The 15,130-nt window shown below is 42.6% G+C and overlaps 2 protein-coding genes across 4 annotated transcripts in view; one reads left to right on the forward strand and one right to left on the reverse strand.

Annotated features, from left to right (window-relative positions):
- CARMIL1 (capping protein regulator and myosin 1 linker 1) overlaps positions 1-15,130 on the reverse strand; it is a 333,351-nt gene that overhangs the window by 245,242 nt on the left and 72,979 nt on the right. The gene's annotated exons all lie outside the window — the stretch shown is intronic.
- LOC102977564 (cytidine monophosphate-N-acetylneuraminic acid hydroxylase) overlaps positions 1-15,130 on the forward strand; it is a 295,804-nt gene that overhangs the window by 21,403 nt on the left and 259,271 nt on the right. For all 3 annotated transcript variants that reach the window (XM_028479285.2, XM_028479288.2, XM_055080222.1), the window contains exon 2: positions 829-963. The gene's annotated coding sequence lies outside the window, so the exon portion shown is untranslated. The remainder of the gene's footprint in view (positions 1-828; positions 964-15,130) is intronic.

A 15,130-nucleotide genomic window follows, 5' to 3' on the forward strand; every position in this document is an offset into this window, starting at 1 on the left:
CTAAGACAAAAATGGTAAATTTGCTGGAGGCCACACAGCTACCAAGTGGCTGAGCCAGGATTCTGACTGGGGGCTGTGATTCCAAGGCCAATGTCCTTAAATGATACTCTAGCTCTCACCCAGAAGGTACTCAATGAAACTTGCTTCGTAGACCAAAACTCTAGTTCAACCCCTAGCTACCCTTTGGTCTTTCCACTTCTTACTTAGAACAGCCCCCAGAGTGGGAGAGCTTTGAGGCAGACAAATCTCCTAGTGCTCTACCATCCCACACAGAGTGACTACAAGACTCCATTGGGATGGTACAAAATACCGAATATCCCTATTTTTCATTCCTATGAGCAAGCATATCACACAAACAGCTTACAATTACTTTCCATGCTTCTTTTGAACAGCCGGGCCATGCATGGCTTTATCTTTGACGACTGAGCTCCTCATCAGACTACACACCCTCAAAAATAAACCCAGTTACAGGAGAGTAGGTCTGTTCTAGTCTACTCTATAGGTAGCAAAATGACTCTTACGGAACCTTGGAGCTGTGGTCAAAATGAAGACTCTCCTCTCCTTTACCTGTTCCCTCCTACTCCCAGTGAGATGAGGGATTAAATAAAACGCAGGCATCCAGCTCCCCATTCTGAAATGAAAATTCCATACTTAGAAAAGCATTAAGAAGGTCCCCTATCAAGCTGGTTTCAAGTGTTTAATTATATGCATCATGTAATTATATGCATACATACTTTGTCACTGTTTTCTACTGAGGTTGGCAGGGAGAGAGAAACTCGGCGTTGGTTTCTTAGTTCAATGGGCTTGTTTTTCTGCTTACTATAACAGCTTGCTGGGGGAGCACTGGAGAGAGAGTCTGATAAGCTTTAAAAGAGGTGGCAAGGAAAACCAGCTCCCTGTGGACGCTACCCATATGGAAACAGGCCAAGACTGGAAACACCTTTAGGAAGAAGGGAATCCAAGGTAAGCGACATCCTTCATAGATGGATGAAACCTTGACTGCAACCCTCCTATTTTCCAATAAGATTTTGAACTTTAAAAACAAGTGGACGGCAGCCGGGGGGTGGGGCGGGGCACTCCACAGCTGCTTAATCTGAAAGCACCTTTCAGTTTCCTTGCAAAAGTTTCCAAGTCAAGGAAGGGGAAGAATCAACACTTACCATACAAAGCAGGCCCTTGAGGGGCAGCAGTAGCCCAGGGTAGGGTCCCACCTGAAGAAAGTGCTCCCAGTGAAAGAAGCTACTATGAACCTAAGGCCCGTAAGGGTGAGAAGTCAGAAGCTTATTTGGGAATTTGCCACCTAGAAGCATAGCAAGTGAGGAAGTAGTGAGAGGTGGCAGATGGGATGGGGTGAGGGTAGAAGCTACACCCAGACAGCTGTGGTGTTAATAGAACCGCAGCAGCCGAGCAGCATGGAAACAGGAGTCTTAAGCATCTGAGTAACTGAGAAGCAGCTGTGGTAATTTCTGAACTAACTTGAAAAAAAAAAATCAAAATACAGCAGTACATTCAACTGTTAAGTAGACTGCAAGTATGACCAATGGATTGAGAATAAAACTAAAACCCAAGACACTAAGCGTTGCTCTAATGGCATCTACGCCCGGGGCCAGGCTCACAGGTAAAACCAGCTTATAGTGAGCTCCCCCATCTGGGACTTACAAGAGGAGTTCCCTAGAACAGGGTCCAAGACAGATCCACCCAGTATTTAAATCCAGCCTTTAACGAAGGCCCTATATGGACACCAGACTTAGTCATTTGAGCCTAAGAAGAGACTCCTAAAAATTCAGATAAACTTGACTACTTAAACTCACCCATTAGAGCAAAGATAGAAAGAATGTGTAATCCAATCACGTAAAGGTTTTTAAAACTCAGCCAAAATGACTGGCAAATAGGACCATATGAAATTTTTCTTGCTAAAATGGCAAAAAAACAAAACCCTCCTAAAAGAACGCTTCATTATAATTCCTTACTGTAAATCAATAACTGTACCATTCTAAATGACATATTGGTCCATACAAGCATTTTGGCTGATTCAAAATTTGGATCGAGAAACATGAGCCTAGGACAAGGGACAATGATATACATTTGTGAAGTAAGGTTGCAGACATGCAGAAGTCTCATTAATTTCACATCTAGACATTTGGGCCATTTCTGAAGGGCGGGCAGAGAGAGGACTTAAAAGACTGCCCAATTCACACACTTCAGTGGGAAGATTCACAGATTATCAGATAGTTCTTGTGCTGTTGGTTATGCCAAGTCATTTTGCACTGGGTGTCCTGTGAGATTCTCATGTCTGTTTTGTCTCCCCAAACTGACTGCCCACCTTCAGCTTCATTAGAAAAACCTTGATCTGTATGCAGCTGGTGCTTATTAGGAGGTGTTACCTGTCTGCTCAAGGAGCTCAGAGTGCTGTAGTAAGCTCATTTAATGCAAATGGCTTTATACTTCTGTCTCAACCTTCTTTCTGCAGCCGCCTACTTTTTCTAGGGCAGGATAATGGAAATGATTTCAAGAAATGGGAAAAGTGTGATTTAAGTAACTCAACGGAGCTTATTTCCCTTGGGAAAAGGACAGCTAGCTGACTAGGCTCAGAAATTGATTAAGTGGTGTCTGACCTCTATTAGTTATTTAAATTTAGCAGTAACTTTACTAACAAAGAGAAGGTGTCCCAGTCAGCTCGAACGAACATCAGGATTCTTTGCTTTCAGCATACTGAATGATTGAACTCGCCGCACTTCCCTCACAGCTGTACACAGAATTTTCTTTAACGTTCAGCTGACATAGAAAAGTCAGAATCCGGTACATGAAAGGTGGTTTGGGGGTGTGTGTGGATAATGAAGGAAAGTGTGAGTTGTTTGGGAGCCAAGTGTTCACACGTGGGGCCTGTCTCAAAAAAAATGAATTACTTTCTTGCTGCCTTAACGTTCTCCCTTAACTCTTCCCTCTCCAAGCTTTCTCCTTCTGGCACTTTTTTTCTTTAATTGAAGTACAGGTGACTCACAGCATTATATTAGTTTCAGATGCGCAAACATAGTAATTCGATATTTTTATAGATTAGACTTCATACAAAGTTATTATAAAATATTGACTACGTTCCCTGTGCTGTACCTTACATCCTTGTAACTTATTTATTTTATACCTCTTAATCCCCTTCCCCTATCTTGCCCCTCTCCCCACACTTCTCCCCTCTGGTAACCACTGGTTTTGTACCGGTGAGTCTGTTTCTGTTTTGTTTTTTAGATTTCACATATAAGTGAAAACATACAATATTTGTCTTTATCTGACTTACTTCACTTAGTATGATAATCTCTGGGTCTACCCATGTTGCTGCAAATGGCATTATTTCAGTCTTTTTTATGGCTGAGTAATGTTCCATTGTGTATATATACTACATCTTCTTTATCCACTCATCTGTTGATGGGCACTTAAGTTGCTTCCATATCTTGGCAATTGTCAGTAATGGTGCTATGAACGTTGGGGTGCATGTGTCTTTTCGAATTGGTGTTTCTGTTTTCTCCAGGCATTCTTAACTCATATAGGGCCAAGTAACAGGAAGCACCCACATAGCCACACCACAGAGAGCTGGAAGTCCTGCGGGCACCGGTGGGAGAGGGGGTACTAGCTCTCCCTTAGGAGGCCTTTTCCAGCTACAGCACACCCCCTTCCTGCTCCTCAGCTGCTGCCACCCTCCAAACCTTGCTCCCCAAACCACTCAATCACTCCCAGGGAAACCAGACCTTCATCCAGCCCGGAAGCTTCCAATTCCACCCTACCCTACAATGCTGTTGTACAGACAACACTGTATTTTTTTCAACCAGAGCATATATTACATAAAGTATCCCTAGAGCAATACTTAGTCTTTTTCCATTCTTTGCACTAACAAAAACAGCCCCCAAAGAAAAATTTAAACCAATAGTTTACTTCCATCATGGATTCTCCTTTCACCTAGAAAGCAAATGCTCTACAGCACTGGACCACACCCCCCAGATCAAAACAGTGACACAAGCTTCCAGAACGTATGAGGGAAACCAATTTACACAGTAGCAGCCAACATGTGCGAATACTTTCATTGCAAAATTGAAGAGGGTAGCTCACCAAATACATGCTGGAATGCTAATGTGAGTAATTGCACAGGTGGTTGTGCAAACACTGAAGTCATGCTTCAATTTGGCAGAAGGGTAAACATTTCTAGGATAGTTTGCAAGGTTCAATTATCTAGATGGGCTGGTTAATATCCTTTACATCTGAAAGAGTTCCCCCAAAGTCGATCATTTTCCAACAGAAAAGTCACTGCTGGGAACATTTTCTGCGTAGGCAAGAAAAGTATACACTTGTAGTAAACTGACTCAACATTTTTAAATCAGCATCTTTACCAGGAGAAGACCTGTGCTGACATGATTATTCTATTGTGTTCTACAACTTAATTCAAACAAATCTTTACTCTTGAAAACATTTATTTGAATAATATCCATTATCTAATATGTGCCAGGCACTATTCTAACATACTGGGGATACCGCAATGGATGAAATAGGCAAAAATTCCTGCCTTTTGGAGGCTCATGTTCTACCGGGGGAAAACAATACAGTCACATAAATAAGACACAGGGGCTTCCCTGGTGGCGCAGTGGTTGAGAATCCGCCTGCCGATGCAGGGGACATGGGTTCGTGCCCCGGTCTCGGAAGATCCCACACGCCGCAGAGCGGCTGGGCCCGTGAGCCATGGCCGCAACGGGAGAGGCCACAGCAGTGGGGGGCCCCCGACCCGGAAAAAAAAAAAAAAAAAAAAAAGACATAGGGCATGTTAGATGGTGATCAAAGTGTGATGGAGAAAAATAAATCAAATAAGGAGAATGGGGTGGGGGGTGTTATAACTTTAAATATCAGGGAAGACTACAGGGAAAAAGTAACATTGTTCAGAGACTTGAAGAAGTTGAGGGAAGGAGCCCAGCCAGGTGGAATCCTGGAAAAGAGATTTCCAGGCACAGGGAGCAGCTAGTTCAAAGACCCTGAAGGAGGAGCATGCCTGCTGGGTTCAGTGATCAACAAAAATCTGGATTTGGCTAACTGTTCCATAATCTTGTTAAAGACTGTATCCCACACAGAGATTTCAAAAGGCTTCACTGTTTACAGTTCTGGAGTTTTCTCTTAAATATATATAGCCTTTGACATGACTGTGATTCATAGAAATGTATGTGTTTTGCTTTCCCCCATCCCTGCACGCACTTACAGCTTCTTGTTTGCGGTGAGTTACGTCCCAAGGGCCCTGGGAGTATGTTTAGCACCACAGCAACCAAAGCTAGTACAGCACTCAGATATGCTGTAAGTCAAAGATGCCTACATATGGATTCAAGGAAAGGCGTGCAGGAATCTCTACCTTTATCCCCTAATACCACAACATCCTTCTCATTTGTGCTCCGGTGTCAAGGTAGTGAGAGGTCAGCAAAAAAATCTCCAAAAATGGAATTAAGCTCAAAGCAGAGCTGGAGGGGGAAAAATACCCATCTCTGCACTTGCAAAATAATAATGTGATCCAACTTGCTTTCTTAAAAGTTACAATTTTAAAAAAAAGAAAAAAAGCCAAGAACTCTAATTTTGAATACAGGGGAAGGAAAAGGAGAACTGAGTATGTAAAAGAACAGAATGTGAATCCCCAGAGTCCAGAGTGAGGTCAAGGGCGGAGCGAGAGGCGCCAGGACTAAGAGTCAGGCACACCTGGGCCCCTCTGTGCTCCTCTAGCTGTGTGGCCGTGGCTGTGCCACTTTACCTTTGCGAGCCTTCGCTTCCTCATCTGGGGGAGAGGATTCATAATCCCTACAGTGCTAGGTGGTTGCAAAGATTGGAAGCAGTGAATTAAAAGGGGACAGCATGTAGAAAGGCCAATCGCCAAAGGTTATTATTGTGTGATTCTATTTACAGAGCACGCGTGAAATGACAAAATTACAGAGGAGGAGAACAGATTGAGTGGTTGTCGGGGCTAAGGGCAAGGGGATAGAGAGAAAGTTGGCTATGATTATAAAAGGGGACCACGAGGGATCCTTGGAATGGAGCTGCTCGGTATCTTGATTATGGTGGTCACATGAATTGTCACACATGATAAAACTGCATAGAACTAAACACACACACACACAAGTACATGTAAAACCCTTGGAAATCTAAATAAGATTGATGATTGTATCAATGTTAATTTCTAGATTGTGAAGATGTAACAGGGTTATATATGTAACATGTTACCACTTGAGGAAATGGATGCAAGGGATACAGGGTCTCTATCCTTTCTTATAACTACACATGAATCTATAATTATCTCAAATAAGTGTTTAAAAAAAAATCCCATCACCTTAAAAAAAAAAAGTGGCCGGCATGTCATGAACACTCCCTAAGTGGCATATTGGGCAAGTTATCTGTCACCTATAAACCACAACTGCAAGTTCCTACTTCTGGCTTTAGATTCCAGAAGAAACGCTGAGCTCCATCTCTGAGTGAGCACACTATGTGAGGGTTCATGCCACAGAGGTTATCACCACCACCATCTTTGGACCCCAGCCCTCCAAAACCTCACCAATATCCAAGTGAAATACACACACTCTTTATATAACCAATGGAGAAACTTACTGACAGGAATCCATTTACCACACTATTTAAAGAACCTTTTTTCTGTCTCTGAGTAATAAACACATACACACTAATAAAAAAGAGCTCTCTAAAAAGAGAGAGAAAAAGTACTTTAATGGTCCAGAGCAGCATTTTCCAAACTGTTCTCCAACCAAGGAACACTAGTCCCCCTCAGGGACTAATAATTCTATAATGATAATGCAAAATTTTAAAATCACGGTCAAGTAAATGTGGGAAATACTGCATACATTTTCCCCCTCTGAGAGCTCTAGTGGGGGCGAGGGGCGGGAATCCCCTTCATTTAACTCAGCTTTTTCCAAATTTACTTATTCACAAAACCATTTTATTATACCTACTGGCAACCTGAGAAATACTCCCAAGGTCTAGAAATTTCAAAATCATTCTACATCGGTCAGCTACTCACTACCAAATTTCTTCACCCTCTATGTACTTTAGAAGAGAAATGGATGGTTTTTCTACAGCTAGTGCAGTAGTTTTAACTGCATGCAATTGGTCATCAATAAACGTTTGCTGAATTACATTCAATGCAGGTACAATTTCCAGGATGACAACTTTAGGCATAGGAGAAGCAGCATTTCCTGATGTTGTTTTTTGTTTTTTAAGTCTCAGTTGAGAAAACAAAAGTGCTCCTTTCTAGAAGTTTCTGAACATTTCTCAGAAACTTGTCTCCTCCTGAGTGGCAGCTACTCACAACTAAAACAGCAGTTTACCACATGGTATGATTATAAGGAATAAGCTCAAGACTAAAAAAATCTGTACTCAAAACTCTAGGTCCTAGGGCTTCCCTGGTGGCGCAGCGGTTGAGAATCTGCCTGCTAATGCAGGGGACACGGGTTCGAGCCCTGGTCTGGGAAGATCCCACATGCCGCGGAGCAACTAGGCCCATGAGCCACAACTACTGAGCCTGCACCTCTGGAGCCTGTGCTCCGCAACAAGAGAGGCCGCGACAGTGAGAGGCCCGCGCACCGCGATGAAGAGTGGCCCCCGCTCGCCGCAACTAGAGAAAGCCCTCGCACAGAAACGAAGACCCAACACAGCCAAAATAAATAAATTAATAAACTCCTACCCCCAACATCTTCTTTAAAAACAAACAAACAAACAAAAACTCTAAGTCCTGAAATTCGATTAGCGGGATATAGGACCTTGCATACCAAAAATAAGGGAAAAAGCTGTAACTGTGATTATTCCTGGGAGAGGGAACGAGTTAAATTTGTCATTTCATGAAGGTGACTTCAGCTTAAATGAATTTCGAATGTCAGAGAGTTTTCTGAGATCAGGCTTGGATGAGGGCAAGAGAAAGGTGAAGACCCTGAATCCTAGGGAGGGGCAGAAGAAGAGAAAAGGGAGGCAGACAGTATCAAAATCAAGCTCCATTTAATTCACAGGTCCCTCAAGGCCAGAGACACTCGTTTACAATGACACATTTCCATTTATAGAAATAACCCGTACTCAACTTGAAGAATCATAAACCAACTTGAAAATTAAAAGGAATTAATCAGAATAATTTTAAAAGAATGAAATTAATCAGAAGAATGAAAAAGAAACAAACATTCAGCCTCTTTAAAAAATACACAAAGCACTTGAGGAATATGCACTTGGAAATTAACTCAATTATACACATCTATGTAAAGATTTGGAAAAGAAGAACTTATCATGAACCCCTCATGTACTGGAAAAATGTCTCAATCAACAAAGGATAATAAAGTGAACTCACTGAGCATTCCACTCCGAGGCACACTCATGCATTTTAGGAACATTTCCAACATGTCTGAAAACAAAATGGGTTTCAGGTAGAACATCAATTTAAGCGGCAGAACCTGGCTTCGCAAGCATTCCTGGTCTTCAAGGCTGCTGTGGAGAACTGAGAAATGGTTTAGATATTCCATCACAGTGAATAATCCCCACATCACAGGAATACAGCTATCACACACATCCATTTCTCAGTATGAATAAGGCCAGGTCTAATCGTTCCAGTTCAAATGAACTAAGATGTCAACTGACAGATGTCAATCTGGCCCTCCACTCTGCCTTCTCTGTGGTCCTCCCCTGCAGCATCGCAGGACCACATCTCTCCCCTTGGCTACAATAATTTGAGCAGCTTTTGCCTTGGCTGTCTCAGCCTTCTCCTCTTCTTGGCCCAGAAAATATGATGGCAAAAATATTAAGTATTCTGGTTAAAAAAATGTATTCTGGTAATTGAGCTGAAATTGACACAACAACAACAAAGTATCTACGGTTTAGCAGAGATCCCAATGAGCTTCCAGAACTCCGGGCCCCCACAAACCGAACAAATTAGAGATAAGAAAGTCAGTAGAAAATTTCTAAATCTGCCTGCCGACTAACTGAAACACCCTAATGGTCCATGAAAGTTTTCTTACAAGGAGCTGAGGTATCTTTTATACTCTCACTCTTTGCAGCAAGATGTTCTTTCCCGAATTCAAAGGGAGAAAAGTGGTCTGTTTCTTTCCCTCCCCCATCCACGAACACAGGAAATAGTGATTTTCCTAAATTCCTTTTAACACTGATGGAAGGAGGGAAAGCCTAGGTACTCTATCCCTAATCCAGTATTCTATTAATAGAATTTTAAATGCTGTGCAGTTTTTAAAATAATGTAAGTGCGGGCTTCCCTGGTGGTGCAATGGTTAAGAACCCGCCTGCCAATGCAGGGGACACGGGTTCGAGCCCTGGTCCGGGAAGATCCCACATGCCGCGGAGCAAATAAGCCCATGCGTCACAACTACTGAGCCTCTGCTCTAGAGCCCACAAGCCACAACTACTGAGCCCACGTGCCACAACTACTGAAGCCCGCACACCTAGAGCCCGTGCTCCACAACAAGAGAAGCCACCGCAATGAGAAGCCCGCGCTCCGCAACGAAGTGTAGCCCCCACTCACCGCAACTAGAAAAAACCCGCGCACAGCAACAAAGACCCAATGCAACCAAAAATAAATAATAAATTTTTTTAAAAATCATATTAGAATAATGTAAGTGGGAGGACAATGAACAATGACTGTACTGTGGCACTCTGCTCCCCTCACCTCTCCGGGAGGCTGACTCGTATCTTATCTGGAGGTTCCCATTTGGACACTGATGCACCTGCAAAGTGACAGGCCCTGCCTGCCTGCAGCAAAAGCACTTCCTTTTATCCTTTAACCTGCGTAAGCTTATTTAGGTCAATAAAGCCAGGTTCAAAAACAAGCTAAACTTTTTTCATTTAAAAAAAAGGGTTCAGTCCCTGGTAGGGGAACTAGTAAGATTCCATATGCCACACCACATGACCAAAAAAAAAAAAAAAAAAAAAAAAAAGATTAAAAATTTAAAAAAAAAAAATTTTTTTTAAGTGCTTTTGTTTTTGTAAAAGACTAAACCATTCAGCAAGACTTGGCCAAAAAAAGATTAAAAATTTTAAAAAAAAAATTTTTTTTAAGTGCTTTTGTTTTTGTAAAAGACTAAACCATTCAGCAAGACTTGGCCAAACCTTCCATTTACACAGTGGGAAACACAGTAACAACTGGCCCAAATAACCCTAAGGGAAGAGCCAGATTCAGGGCTTCAGAAATGAGCTAAAGCCTCCAGGTGGGCTTCCTGGTTCCCCCACTGTGCACGTCAGGGCACTCACAGGAAATGATTCCCGTTGCGATTTCTCTGCTTCCATACTCAACGGAAGGCAATCCCAGCAACAGAAAAAAAAAAAAAAAAAATTGGTATGCCACTGGAGCTCGAAGCCTGCTGGATCATCAGAGCACCTCCTCTCCAATTCCAAACAGAAACCCACATGCCTGAAACGCTGCACTGAGGAGAGGCTGTGTGCCTGCCTCCAGGTCTTGCTCCGCTGAGTATCTTCACGTTTATCTTGAGCACTGGGCCAGCCTAATGGCTGATGCTCCTGCCTTCCGAGGTCCAGTGGCAAGTCAGCCAGGAGATCCTCCTGGCCAGGCAGAAAAAGCTTCGGTGAGCTAAGGGAAGCCAGCCGTCAGAGCTGTGTGTGTCTGAGAAAGCAGCCTGCCCTGCCACACGGTTCTGAAACGCCAGCTCATTAAAGGCTTCCAGCAGCAGGACTGAATGGTGTCAGCAAAAATCAGTGAGTCCAAGTCCTTCTGGCTTCCCTTTCTGGCCAGTATGGGAGAGTCTTAGCCCCAGCGGCCTTCATAGACCTCTGCCCAGCAGGAGGGAGCCTTCCCTTTAAGGCACTCAAGAAGCATTTTCTGTGCACCCTGGCAGAAAAGGACAAACCATGATCCCAATAATTAATGCACACCCAGCAGAGAACAAACCAAACTTAGCATGATTATACATTCACAGTTAGCTTCCCAAACTGGGTGAAACAATCAGTATTCTTGGTCACAATGGCCACATAATAAAACTGCCATCCTAAGAGATTTCTAAGCACAATGCCAGTATACATGAATTGCATGTGACTCACACGATTGCTGTTCAGATCGTTGGACCCTCCTCATGTCATATTTCTTAAATTGCTTATATACTAAGTTCCGTTGTTTTGCTGTACATTTCCTGGCTTTATTTCTCAGAAATGCATGGTACACATTGCCACTGTTTGATAGGGGACCGGCCTTAAACAATCTATGGCTTCTCATATAAGCAGCTAGAGACTACTTATACCTCCTTCAGAGATACACCACTTCCTATAATAATGGCTCCGTATGACCCAACTATCACTGAGGCATATAGATTGGCTCTGAATGTCCCAACTTTATACAGCCTTTGATACGCTTTGCAAATATTGTAATGTTTATAGGTAATGTGTTATTTGATTAATTTCCTAACTTTTACTTCTTTTTACCTCTAGCATGTGCTCTAACCCCCAGAAAATAGAAAACCCTGTATATTTTTTCTACATATCACATTAAAGTAATACCTCTCCTACCTTCATATTCCCCCTTTGTTTCTACTGTCTATCTAATCTAACCAGAAATGAAACTACAAGACAATTACAATGCTTCACCCAGAAATGAAACCCATCTCTTATTTCATGGAAGAAAAATTACAACCAATATGACACTTTCTGCTGATGTTTTTAAGGCAACAGCCAAGACACAGCATAAGTTGTGTTCATAATTTAGTTCAGAAATGGCTGGTCCATGCACTGAATTGGTTTTTATTTAAAACCAATATTAATTTTTATTACCCAAAACTTTTTTTTTTAAGTGCATGTAAGGCACTGTTGGTTACTCCTTGCATAAACAAAACCAGTTGGTCCAAGTTGGGGGGTTAAAAGCTTACAACCCACTCAATTAACTAACTAGATTCATCCTGCCCTCGTATAAATCATAAAGTGTGTGATTTCAAACTCTGAGATGATCACACCTAGAAATGTGAACCATTCACAACATACCATCAAAGACAATGTGCCCACCACACCACATCAGTCCACCACTAGCAAGTAAAGTTGAAATTCTTGTGCCTTCATTTCATTTACCAGCTACTTGTCAGAAAGGCACTTCAACTTAAGAAAGTAGTTAGAGCTTCTTATCTCATTAACCACATAATTACAGGTTGTTTACCCTGAGCTGGGAAATTTACCCCTACCCAGGATAGACAGTAAATGACAGCTTCTCAAGGCTTACTAAACATTAATTAGAATAATAAACCATAAATATCTATGTACTTTCAGACTGTGTTGAGTTTTGTGACACATATTTGTGACTCTGAAATGTCAAGTGCTTTCTCAATTGTATTAAAAAAGAAACAGAACCTGACAACAACGGCCCCCAGAAGGAAATCCCAATTATCTAACTTTATTTCATTTATTCTAGAGGTGAGTCCTCCTGGGGAAAATTCATCTAATAACTGACTTTCCTCAACCCTTACAGGTGGCTACAAAAATAATACAAAAAGCCTCTGTTAAGTCTCAGAACACAGCTCCCATCCCACCCTGATAGATAAGACCACTAAAATTCTCAAGTGAGACACAAAACCACCTGCAAAGGTAAGAGGTGGAAGAAAAGACTGCAGTTAAAGGGTCCCCAAAGAGAATTCTGTTTTTCCCACTATTGTTTACTAAAGGCTGCACAAACAGCATCCTTCTAAAAGAAGGTCAGCTGGACAGACCACAGACTGCCAGGGTGCCTGCCTGGTAAACACAACTTAATGACTAATTCATGAATTCAGGAAACCACACAAGTCTAACAGCAATAAGGCCAATTAACTCAAAATTAAACAGCACCCAACACCTGTGATTCAGGCCCAGCAAGACAAGGGCATGGCTGCCAGGGGGCTTTAAGAACTAGGGGAGCTACCATATGGGATACTGGAGAGGGAGAAGTGCCAGGAAAAACAACCCTGTACATCTTTCCATGCTGGGACCTTGTGCTCAACTCAGAGAATATTTTCAGCTGAGGTATTTGATGAGGTTTATACTTGCTGCCCCAAACATTCCCTCTCGTTAAACCAAATCTCCGGTTTTTCAAACCCCACCCCTACCTAGATTCCCAGGTAGCAAGTTTGTAAAGACAATACAACTTGGGCAAATTCACTGAATGGCTGGCCCAGCAGTCTTACAGGGAGGAAAGTCTGGCCAGAGGAGCATCTTTTCTGGACTAAAAGCCTCAGCAGGAGCATTTTGTAGAAGGGGGACAAGCAGCAGGGCAAGCGGTAAACGAAGAAACATATAAAGACATGTCTCACCCTACATCACTGTGAAGGATACACAGCAGACAAGATGAAAAAGTTATGGAGATGTGTTGACTTTTATCTTCATGTTTGTTACCTCTTGGGCATAAGATGGATGCCCTGCCTCTAGGCTCAAGCCCATGTTGAAGACAGAGGAAGCTGAAAACAGGAAGGGATAGCTCCTGTCTCAGAAAAACAAAAATTTCACAGAAAGCCCCAGTGGACTTTCACTTATATTTAGTTGGCCAGAATGTATCATGTGACTCTCTCTAGGCCAGGGTTTCTCAGCCTCAGCCCTACTAGCATTTGGGGCCAGATAACTCTCTCTTGTGGAGGACCAGCCTGTGTATTACAGGATGTTTACCTGCAGCCCTGGCCTCTACCCACACATGCAACTAGCACCTCAACCCCACTTGTGATGATCAAAAATGTCTCCAGACACTGCCAAATGTCCCCCGGAGGGCACAATCACCCCGGGTTGAGAACCACTCTTAAGCTAATCACCACTCCATAGGCTAAGATGAACAAGGGAGTGATGAACGGGGCAGTCGGCCAACCAACAGAGCCTGCCGCAAAGGCTCTATACCTATTTCTTAAATGTTTTCAAATGAGCTCACTTACCACCATGCTAAGTATTTTGGAAAATTGAGGAGAAACATACAAAGTGCCCCCCCCACCTCAGAAGTACTAACAATAAAATTTTAAAGTCAAGATTAATACACAAGAAATAATCAGCAGGAAAAAAATATACTGTAAAGGACTTAAACCATAGAGAGAGGGAAGACATCTTTCATTTGGTCCAGATCAGGAGGGTTATAAAAGCACATAAGAATGTAGCCTGGAGTCCGTAATGAAAATGTCACTTCAGAGTAGAACTTGCTTTTGAAGACTCAAAATACTTAGACAAGTGGCCGGAGAGAAGGAAAACAATCTAAAGCAGAAGTCATAGAGTGAGCATGGCTAAAAGCTCAGGAGCTACTCTTCAACAGGCCTGGGTTCTGACGAGTCAAGCCTGAGAATGGACAAGTCATTTAGCCTCTCTGTGCCTCAGTTTTATCATCTGTATAATGGGGATAATAACAACATCTACCCCCTAGGGTTGTTGAGAGGATCAAGTGAGAGTATTTGACAAAGAGTAAGCAATCAGTTGTTAGTTTCTATTGTTATTGTACAGCTATAAAATGATATATTAATTAATATAATAATAATTTAGAAAGAGAGGCTGCCTATCAGGAATCAGAGGAGTGAGTCCCTGTTAGAGAGTAGCTGTGATATGCTAAGCAGGACAACCAGAACCTAGAGTTGGTGGGTAAAGCCAGGCTCCTGATGGCCATGAGATACTGGCTGAGATCCAGGAGGGACAGCAGGAGGACCACCCCGAAAGTACCATCCATACCTACCAAGAGGTGGTGGCAGGAGGGTTGGCTGGAATCTGTGGGTGATTTCTAGTAAACTTCCTTGCCAGCAGCCATGGTCAAGTCAATAATAAGACATATGTTATAAAGGAGTTGTAGGTTACAAAGCATTTCTACATGTACTAGCTGAGTACTTTGCATGTAACAAGCCCATCCACAGCTAATAGAGAGTTACCCTGGCAAGAAGGAGTTCGATGTATCATTTGAAAAGTTACTGCCAAACAAAGCCAAACTGGGGAAAGAAGTGAGAGATATATAAGACTTGCCTTTATAGCACAAGAGACATGGATTTGAGCCAGAAAATGACTGATTAATGCCGTATCTTTCATTGATTTAAGGGAAAATAGATAAGCTTTAAAAAAAATTTTCCAGGGCTTCCCTAGTGGCGCAGTGGTTGAGAGTCCGCCTGCCGATGCAGGGGACACGGGTTCGTGCCCCGGTCCGGGAGGACCC

Source organism: Physeter macrocephalus, chromosome 18 (genome assembly GCF_002837175.3).
Source record: "Physeter macrocephalus isolate SW-GA chromosome 18, ASM283717v5, whole genome shotgun sequence".
Classification (NCBI taxonomy): Eukaryota; Metazoa; Chordata; class Mammalia; order Artiodactyla; family Physeteridae; genus Physeter; species Physeter macrocephalus.